Source organism: Crocuta crocuta, unplaced genomic scaffold (genome assembly GCF_008692635.1).
Source record: "Crocuta crocuta isolate KB4526 unplaced genomic scaffold, BGI_CrCroc_1.0 scaffold121, whole genome shotgun sequence".
Lineage (NCBI taxonomy): Eukaryota > Metazoa > Chordata > Mammalia > Carnivora > Hyaenidae > Crocuta > Crocuta crocuta.
Genome location: NW_027528608.1, coordinates 2,697,930 through 2,708,777, shown reverse-complemented (window position 1 = coordinate 2,708,777; position 10,848 = coordinate 2,697,930). Strand labels below are relative to the sequence as shown.

At 36.0% G+C, this 10,848-nt stretch overlaps 1 non-coding gene across 1 annotated transcript; it reads right to left on the bottom strand.

Moving 5' to 3' along the window:
• Positions 1-7,282: 7,282 nt before the first annotated feature.
• On the bottom strand, positions 7,283-7,442 carry LOC144223900 (U1 spliceosomal RNA). The gene has a single exon (XR_013332859.1). It is a non-coding gene; the product is annotated as a U1 spliceosomal RNA (small nuclear RNA).
• Positions 7,443-10,848: the final 3,406 nt, after the last annotated feature.

Below are 10,848 nucleotides of genomic sequence, written 5' to 3'. Positions count from 1 at the left end.
CTTTTGAGCGTTGTTGAATTTGTAGATGTAGATCCTTCCTTTTCATTGCTCTGGAGGTTTCCAGTTTTTGACTATGCCACACTGAACATTTCCATTATTCTGTTGATGGGCATTTAGATAATTTCCAGTTTTTTGGTGCAATGGCTAATGTGGCCATCAGTATTCTTGTATGTGTCTCTTGGTGCACACACGTGTGCATTTCTTTTGGGTGTATAACTAAAATGGTGCAAAAGCTTGGGTAAATTCAGCTTGGGGACATAGTGTCAAGCATTTTTCCAAAATGGTTGTCCAGTTTATACCCTCCTCGGAGTATGTAAGTGTTCCTATTGCTCTGTATCCCTGTCAAAGCATAGTATTGTTAGTTTTTTATTTTTTTAATTTTAAATTCTAGCCATTGAGGTGTGTGTCTAGTGGTATCTGACTGTGGTTTTAACTAGCATTTCCTAGATGGCTGGTGAGGTTGGACACCTTTTCACATGTTTATTGGCCATTTGGATATCCTCTTTTTTAAGAGCCTGGTCATGTCTATTCTGGCTTACCTTTTTCTTATGGCTCTGCTTTTGGTTAAGAGTTCTTTGTTAGTTTTATGTATGACAGATACCTTCTCAGGGTCTACTCTTTTTCCACTCTTCTTTTGGTGTATTTTGATGAACAGAATTTCTTGGTTTTAATGTAGTAATATCTCCCTGAAGGTTCTAAAGACACTCTCCTATATTGTTTTTTATCAGCTTTATGAGCTTGCCTTTTAACTAGATCTACAATCCTCTGGGGAATTGCTTTCTGTGGATCGTATGAGATAGCCATTATTTGTTTTCCTTAATAAATATCTAGTGGTTACATCACCATCTCCCTTTGACTTTGAAGTACCATTTCCCCATAAAACAATAGTTTCTAAATACCTGGATCCATGCATGTTCTTTGTTTTGTTCTCTTGCTTAAGTGATCTGTCCTTGAACCAAGGCCTTGCTGTTTCAGTTAGTGTAGCTTTATAATAATATCTTGATATCCAGTAGAGCATATTTTTCTTCCCTTTATTCTTTAAGACTGTCTTTGCTGTTTGCATTTTCAAATACATTTTGGGATTAGAATGGTGGACAGAATCCTAAAATGGCCCCAAGATCTTGCTTGTGATATTCACACCCTTGTACAATCTCCTCTCCTTGACTGTGGTCAATGAAATATGGCAAAGGTGATGACGTGTCACCCCCATGATTAGGAAATACATACACACATAACACAGTATTTTTAAAAATGTTTATTTATTTTTGATAGTGCACACATACAAGTGGGGGAGGGACAGAGAGAGCAGAGAGAGAGAATTCCAAGTAGTCAACACAGAGCCTGACTTGGGCCTTGATCTCACAAAATGTGAGATCATGATCTGAGCTGAAATCAAGAGTTGGGTGCTTAATCAAGTGGGCCACACAGGCACCTCCAGTCTTGCTAGCAGAAAGTAGAAAGACTCTTCTCTTGGTCTTGAAGAAACAAGCTGCTATTATATGAACTGACAATGGAGATGAACATGTGGCAGGAAATTAGGCATACTCTAGGGACTCAGCTCTCAATCCTATAACTGCGAGGAACTGAATCCCACCAAAAACCATATGAGCTTGGAAGAGAATCCTGATCTCTAGATGAGGACACATTCTGGCCAGCACTTTGACTGAATCCTTGTGAGACTCTGAATAAAGACCCAGCTAAGTTGTGCCTGGACTCCTGATCTACATAAAATGTGAGATAATTAGTATGTGCTTTTGAAAGGCTCCGATTGTGTGGTAACTTGTTTCATGGCAATAGAAAATATATACAACCAGCTTGTCCAACTTCTAAAGACTAACATGGTTGGAATTTTTACTGGGATTGCACTAGATATATAATTTGGGGGAAAACTGACATTTCTGAAAAATTGAATTTCTAATCTATGAACATGAAATGTCTCCAGCTCTTGAAAATTTTTATCAACAATGTATCTTAATTTTTTATATAGAGCTCTTCACCTTTTTGTTAGATTTATTACATTTGATATCTGTTTTTATTGAGGTTTGTTGTAAAGGATGTTTATAAATTTTGTTTTATCTTTGTGACTTAGAAATAAAAAAGCAACATTTTTTATTGACTACAGCAATAGTGCTAAATTCATGCATAGATTTTTACCAATTTGCAGATTCTTTTGGGTTCTCTATAGCCACAACTATTTACTTACTTTCCAACTCATGTATTTTTTTGTTTCTCTTCCTTGACTTACTGTCAGTTTCAAAAGAAAACTTTTCAGTGTTCTGTCTTTGAAAGCTGGTTCTTCCACCCCATCTTTCTGAGTCATGGGCGGTGATCTTTGATTGCTCTCTGAGCCTCCATTTTCCATTGGTCATGGCTTAATAATTCTTCACTATTTTGTTGGCTTTGTGTTTCCTTCATTAGTTCTCAATTTTTATCACACCACCTAGTTTTTCTTGTTGCTGGAGAGAGTGTAGAACAAATAATTGATTCTACCATTATCAAAAGTTGAAGTGTCACAATAATTTTAAAACATGTTTAACACCCTATTGAGGTATAATTTATATACCTTTGTATCTGGAGAGTGCAAGTGTACAATTCCAATGAGTTTTAGTAAATGTGCAGAGTTGTGTGACAATAATCACAATCCAGGGGTTGCTTGGGTGGCTCAGTGGGTTGAGCGTTCGACTTTGGCTCAGGTTATGATCTCATGGTTCTTGGGTTCTAGCCCCTTGTCGGGCTCTGTGCTGACAGCTCAGGGCCTGGAGCCTGCTTCAGATTCTGTATCTTCCTCTCTGCCTCTCTCCTACTCACACTGTCTCTCTCTCTCTCTCTCTCTCACACTTTCACAAAAATAAAAATAAAACATTAAAAAAAATCCAGTTTTAGATGATTTTCAATAATCTAAATAATAATAATTTCAAAATCAATAATTTTCATCCAGTTTTAGAACATTTCCGTCATGCATGACTGTTTGCAATCAAGCCTCATTCCCAGCTTTCAGTCCCAGATGACCACTGACACACTATCTAGCCCATAGATTTACATTTTCCATAAGGTCCATTTAAATAGAATCATACAATATGTAGTCTTTTTGTCCTGTGAGTTTCATGTCACCATAATGATATTGAGGACCATTCATGTTGTTCTACATAATGATTTGTAGTTTTTCAGGGTTCACATTTTGGAGTAATAGTTTTATAGTTACAGTGTGCAAATCTTGCACTTCTTCTTGTACTTCCTAAGTACTTGCTGTGATACTATTATGAATGAAAGTTTTAAAAAATTTTATTTTTGGATTGTTTATTGCTGGCATATAGAAATAACAATTGATTATATATATTGATCCTGTATCCTGTGACTTTGGTGAACTATTTTATTAGTTCTAGTAGCTTTTAATGTTCTTCCAGAAGGAGATTTGCTTCTTCCTTTCCAATCTATATGCATTTAATTTTCTTTTCTTGCTTTATTGCATTGGCTAGTCTGCTGCAATGGTGAGTAGAAGATGTAACAGTAGACATCTTTGCCTTATTCCAGTTCTTAGGGGGAAATCATGAAGCTTTTCATCACTCATTATGACATCAGCTATAGGTTTTCATAGATGCCGTTCATTGGGATTAAGGAAATTTCCTTCCATTCCTGGTTTACTGACAGTGATTATCATACATGAATGTGAATTTTGTCAAATTGAGAAGATTGTGTGGGTTTTTGTTGCTTTAATCTATTACTATTCATAAACCAATCTTGTGTTGCTGGGATAAATATCACTTTGAATGTTATATAATAACCCTTTTAAAAATGTAGCTGGGTTAATCAAGGGTTAATTAACATTAATTAATTTTCACCAAGAGTTTTTTCTACTTTCATTCGTAATATTGATCTTTAGGTTTTTTTTTTCTTGTGATTTTTTTCCTGACTTTGATATCAGTGTAGTACTGGCCTCAAAGAATGAGTTGGAAATATTTCCTTTTCTTGTATTTTCTGCAAGATTTTGTGCTTTTTAAAGAACCAGCTTTTTATTCCATTGATTTTTTAAAAATATTTTTCTGTTTTCCTTTTTCTTGATTTCTGCTCTAACATTTATTATTTTATTTCTTCTTCTTGCTTGAGTTTAATTTGCTCTTCTTTTCTAGTTTCTTAAGATGGAAACTTTGAGTATTTATTTGAGGTCTTTCTTCTCTTTATTATGAACTTTTAATGCTATGAATTTACCACTAAGTGTTTATTACTTGCATTCTACACATTTTCATAGCTTCACTGAAATGTGATTGACATGTAAGAAGCTTCATGTATTTAAAACATGTAATTTGATATTTTGACATGTGTATAAATATCCAAGAATCACATTCAAGATAATAAGCATTTCTGTCACCTTCAAAAATTTAGTGGTCCTTTGTCATCCACCCACTCTTCCTTGTTGCTTCCAATTTTCTGTCTCATTATTCTGTTACTTAGAGTGAATTATTGAAATCTCTAACTATAATTATTGAATTCTCTGTTTCTTCTTTCAGTTCTGTCAGGTTTTTCTTCTTGTGTTTGGGGGCTCTGTTATTAGATCCATACACATTTATGATTTTTATACCTTCCTGATGTTTAAGCCTGTTTATTATTATGAAATATCTCTTTTTCTCTAGAAACATATCTTGTCTTCGAAGAGATTTTGCTTTAATTAACATAGTCACTTTAATTGTATTGTTTCCATTCCATACCTTTCTCTATTCTTTTACTTTGATATATTTGTATCTTTGAGTCTAAAGTATGTATCTTAAAGATAGAATATAATAGAATCTTGCTTTAAAAATCCAATCAGATAATCTCTGCATTTTGTTTAGAATTTAGATCTTTCATATTAATATGATTATTGATAAGGTTGGATTTACATCTGCCATTTTGCTATTATTTTTCAGTATGTCTCATATATATTTTTATCCTTACTCTATTACATTATTTTGTGTTAAATTAGTATTTTAGTGGATCCCTTTTATTCCTCTGTTTTTTAAAACTGTGTTATTTTCAATAGTGGTTGCTCTATGGGTTTAAAATACACATATTGAGGCATCATAATTTATTTTTAGGCTAATTAGGCTATTTATTAGGCTAATACTGGCCCAATCAAAGTAAACTGTGGCTATTTTGCTTCAGTATTGCTTCATTTCCTCCTCATCCTTTGTAGAATTATTGTCATATATATTATGTCTATATGTGTTATAAGACAATGACAGAATTTTATCATTACTCTTGCATTCTTATATTTTTGAAGAAATAAAGAATAAAAAAATACATTTAAACAGTCTTTTGTATTTACTCACATATTCATTATTTCTGGATTCTGCCTTTCTTCCTATAGATTTGAATTACTATCTGGGATCATTTCCTTTCACCTTGAAGAACTTCTTTTGGTATTTTGGCAGGTCAACTACCAAAAAACTTTCTTAGTGTTTATCTAAGAATACATTTAGTTTGCTTTTATTTTTGAAGTATCATTTTGCTGGATATAGGATTCTTGATTAACAGCTCTAATTTTCCCCCTAGCACTTTGAATATGTCATTCCACCTCCTCTGGCTTCCATTGTGTTGGAGACCAAGTTAGCTGTTATTCATTTTGTTATTCCTCTCTATATGCAGAGTCATTTTACCCTTGACACTTTCAAGATTTTTTGTCTTTCAAGAGGCTTATTACAATATTATTTATCTTATATTTGGTATAAGCTTCTCACATCTGTAGATTGATCTTTTTCACCAAATTTGGGAACTTTTTGGAACTTATTTCTTTGAATATTCTTTTTTCTGTATTTCTCTCTGTCTCTTCTCAAGTTTTGAATTCCCACTCTATGTGTGTTGGCATACTTGATGGCCTATAAGTCTTTGAATCTCTATTAAAAAATTTCTTTGTTCTTTGTGTTCGATAAGTTCTATTTTGCTATTTTCTTTTTTTATATTAAAATTTTTCCATGTTTATTTATTTTTGAGAGGAGGCGGGGGAGAGGCAGACACTGAATGCAAATCAGGCTCCAGGCTCTGAGCTGTCAGCACAGAGCCTGACGTGGGGCTTGAACTCATGAAATGTGAGAGTATGACCTGAGCCAAAGTCAGATGCCTAACCAACTGAGCCACCCAGGTGCCCCTATTTTGCTATTTTCAAGTTTACTGATTTTTTTTATTTTGCCATCTCAGATGTGATATTGAGGCATTTAGTGAATATTCATTTTGATTATTGTATTTTCATTATAGAATTTTCTTTTATTTTTATTCTATTATTTAAAAAATTTTATATTCTCTCTTTTTCTTCTTGGTTTGAGTCATTGTATTTTCCTTTAATTCATCAAAACAAATTTTTATTGAGATGATATTCACATACATAAAAGTAACTATTTTAAAGTATATAATTCAGTGGCATTTAGTACACTCACAATGTTATTCTAAAACATTTCATCACTCCAAAAAGAAATTTTGTACCCATTAAATGGTTGCTTTCAATTTCCCCTTCCCTTTGTCCCTGGCAACCACCAATCTGAATTATGTTTCTATTAATTTACCTATTCTGGGAATTTCATATAAATGTAATCATATACAATATATTGTGTCTGGTTTCTTTCACTGAGCATAATGTTTTTGAGGTTCATCAATATTATATTTCATTTCTCTTTGTGACTGAGTGATAAACAGTTTAGCCATTCATCAATGGACTTTTGGGTGGTTTCCAACTTTTTATTATTGTAAGTATTATAACTCTTACCATGCATGTCCATGTGTTTGTTTGTGTATGTGTTTTCAATTCTTTGGAGTATATTTCTAGGATTGGAAAATGCTGGGTCACATGGTAATTCTAGATGTAGCGTTTTGGGGGATCACCAACTATTTTCCACAGTGGCTGTACCATATTACATTATCATCAGCAATGTATGAGGATTCTAATTGCTCTATATCCTTGCCGATTCTTCTTATTTTCTATGTGAAATGTGAGTGTTATCTCATTGTAGTTTTTATTTGCATTTCTTTCATAACTAATGCTGTTGAGCCTCTTTTCATAGACTTGTTGGATCTTTGTACATTTTCTTAGCAAAAATACATTTTCAAGTACTTTGCCCATTTTTTAATTTGGTGTTTGTCTTTTTGCTGTTGAGTTGTAGGAGTTCTTTATATATTCTGACTTCTAGAATATTATTAGAAACCTGATTTGCAAATATTCTCTCCCATTTTGTAGGTTGTCGTTTTACTTTCTTGACACTCTCCTTTGATGCGCAAAAATATTTAATTTTTATGAAGTCCAATTTATTTATTTTTTTTCTGGGGGAGAGCACAAATGTAGCCCCTCCACCCCAAATTATGCAGTCAAGTTTCTCGCCTTTGGGACAATTACAGGGGTCAGCATATTTGAGTGCAATGGGTAAGTTTGCCCTGGGAAAACCACCTTCCTAATCATGGTATCTCTACTGCCAGGTAGGGAGATTTTTTTTTTTTTTTTTTTTTGTTACTCATGCTTTTGGTGTCTTATCTGAGAATTCAAGATCAAAAGGTCCAAGATCATGAAGATTTACCCCTGAGTTTTCTTCTAAGATCTTTATGGCTTTGCTCTTATTTTTAGGTTGCTGGTCAATGTTTGAGTTAATATTTGCATATGGTGTAAAACAGGGCTTTTCCTTTAATTCTTGAAACATAGTGTTCTTTAATTCTTTGAACATATTTATTATAATAGCTGCTTTGAAGTCTCTGCTAAATCCAAATCCAACATCTGAACCAATCATTAGTTTATAATGATTCCTTTTTACTCTTAGTATAGTTCATTCTTTCCTATTTCTTGACATATCTTGTGTTCTTTTGATTGAAAACTGGACATTGAAAAAAATATATTGAAATAAGATATGAAAACAAAAAAAAATATATTGTAGTGACTCTGGGTTGGCGTTTTTCTCCTGAAGGTTTTTTTCCTTAATAACTTGCTTGGACTTAGTTGGTAGAATCTGTCTTCTAAGCATGTGTAGCTAGATGTACTTTCTTAGTTTTTAAATTCTTTTTTTAAAATATTAATTCATTTTTTGAGAGAAGGGGGAGGGGGAGAGGGAGACACAGAATCCAAAGTAGGCTCCAGGCTCTGAGCTATCAGCACAGAGCCCGATGTGGGGCTTGAACTCACGAACCACAAGATCATGACTGGAGTCAAAGTCAGACGCTTAACCAACTGAGCCACTCAGCCACTCTAGTTTTTAAATTCTTATTTTTGTGTTTTAGCTTGGCTTCCTAAAAGTAGCTATTATATCTGCATAGATTCAAAGTCAGACAGTGATTTGGGAAGATGTTGTGCTTATGTGGCTTGGGCTCTTCCATGACCCCCACTATGCTGATTGATTGGTACTTAGGTTGGGGAGTGTGTTTCATGTCTAGGCAGTTTTCAACTTTGTCTTAAGGTTTAGTTTTCATTTTTTCTGGGCTCTCTTGAGTCTTCCCCACACATGCCAACAGTTCTTCAGGCAGCCACGAATGTGTGGGCAGCTTATTTAGCTCTTCCAGTATCTTCTCCATTAAATTTTTGGCTATTTCACCCCTCATCTCAAGTGGGGCTGCAACCTTACATGAACAAATCTATGTTTTTTTTCACATTAACTTCCTTCTGAGTTTGCACTTAAAATTTTTGTAATGTTTATTTATTTATTTTGAGAGAAAGAGAGAGAGAGCAAGCACAAGCAATGGAGGGAAAGAGAGAGGGAGAGAGAATCCCAAATAAGCACTGAACTGTCAGCACAGAGCCCAATGCTGAGCTCGAAGCCACAAACCAAGAGATCATGACCTGAGCTGAAATCAAGAGTCAGATACTCAATCAACTGAGCCACCCAGGCACCCCCTGAGTTTGCACTTTCACTGACAGTACCCCAGGTAGAGGTTTGCCTTCCACCCCAAAACAGGTCAGCCCCCTTTGTCAGTAGGGATGATGGTTTTCACAGCCAGCTTTGTCCTGACAAAGTCACAGTGCTGACTGATGTGGGAATGTGGACAGGAGAAGCCCTAGGGAGAAAGCCACAGGCTTCCACCGACTCAAAGTTCTAGCAGGTTTTCATGAAGAACCACTTCCAATTAGTCGTTTATCTTTGGTCAATTCCCAGTATCCTTAGCTGTTTGTATTTGATGACTTTATCCAGTTTTGTGTTTGTTTTATGGGGCAAGAGGCTGCTGATCTTTCTTCTCCATCATGGCTGGAAATCCCACTACCACAACTGTTACTTGTAAGTTTGACTTTCCATTTTCACATGGTCAAATATATCACTGTTTCCTATAGTGTTATATTTAGGATTTATTTATCCCAAGATTACATTGTAATTAAGAGAAATTTTATTCTACAATATCATGGCTTAATTTTCTATTCAAATTTTTAGTCCTTCAAATGTATTTCTTTCTTCATAAAGAGGTAGAGCTCTAGGGGCGCCTGGGTGGCTCAGTCAGCTAAGCGTGCGACTTCAGCTCAGGTCATGATCTCATGGTCCGTGAGTTCGAGCCCCATATCAGGCTCTGTGCTGACAGCTTAGAGCCTGGAGCCGGCTTCCGATTCTGTGTCTCCTTCTCTCTCTCTTCCCTTACCCCGCTCATGCTTGATCTCTCTCTGTCTCAAAAATAGATAAAAACACTAAAAAAATAAAATAAAAGAAGTAGGGCTCTAGCTTATTTTTCCCTTTGTTGTTAGTTATTTAGCAGTCCCATCCAATTTTTTTTTTTAATTTTTTTTTATTTATTTCTAGGAGAGAGAGAGACAGTGTGAGCAGGGGAGGGTCAGAGAGAGAGGGAGATACAGACTCTGAAATAGGCTCCAGGCTCTGAGCTGGCAGTCAGCACAGAGCCCGACGCGGGGCTCGAACCCACGAACCGCGAGATCATGACCTAAGCGAAAGTCGGACGCCCAACCCACTAAGCCACCCAGGCGCCCCCCCCATCCAATTTTTTAAATAATCTCTTTTTTTCCTGCTGATTTGAAAAACAATTGTTTGAATATTTGAGCGATATGTTTGCTTACTTGACTTTTCATTCCATTCCATTCATTTGGTTCTGTTTTGAACCAAACTTCACTGAAAGTGCCACAGTTTTTTTATTTTAATTTTTTAATGTTTATTTTATTTTTGAGACAGAGCATGAGTGGGGGAGGGGCAGAGAGAGAGGGAGACACAGAATCCGAAGCAGCCTCTAGGCTTTGAGCTGTCAGCACAGAGCCCGATGCAGGGCTCAAACTCAGAAGCCATGAGATCATGACCTGGGTTGAAGTCGGACGCTTAACCGACTGAGCCACCCAGGCGCCCCAAAAGTGCCATGGTTTTAATTATTATACCTTTAGAATAGATTCTAATGTAAAGTGTGACAAGATCCTCCCTCCTGCCTCCAATATTCCTGGTCATATTTTTCATTTTTCATGCTATAAAATTAACGTGCGTTCATCCACGCATTTGTCCATTCTTTCATCACACAGTTGTTTTTTGAGCTTGCGCTGCACAGGCATCTGCCACGGTGCCAGGCAGTGCAGCAACTGGGGATGTGACAATGAGCAACCGCAGCATGGGGTCAGTCTTGCTGGAACCTGCCTTCTAGCATGGAGGCAGGGAAACAAAGTCAATGGACAAGTTAATAAAATAACTGAAAATCACAACACTGACTATGCAGCAAACCTTTGAGGGGGTGAGCTGGAGGGTGACAGAGTGAGCCCATGCTTGCTGGGGTGGTTGGGGGGGTTCAAAGTCTGCAGGATGGGCAGCGGCCATGCAGGAGCTAAATGTTTTTATGTTTCTGGACACTTGTCCATTTGTCCCAACAGTATTCACTCTAAACTTAATCATTTTCCCATGGGGGTGGGAGCAAATAGTCCGAGCGATGAGAATG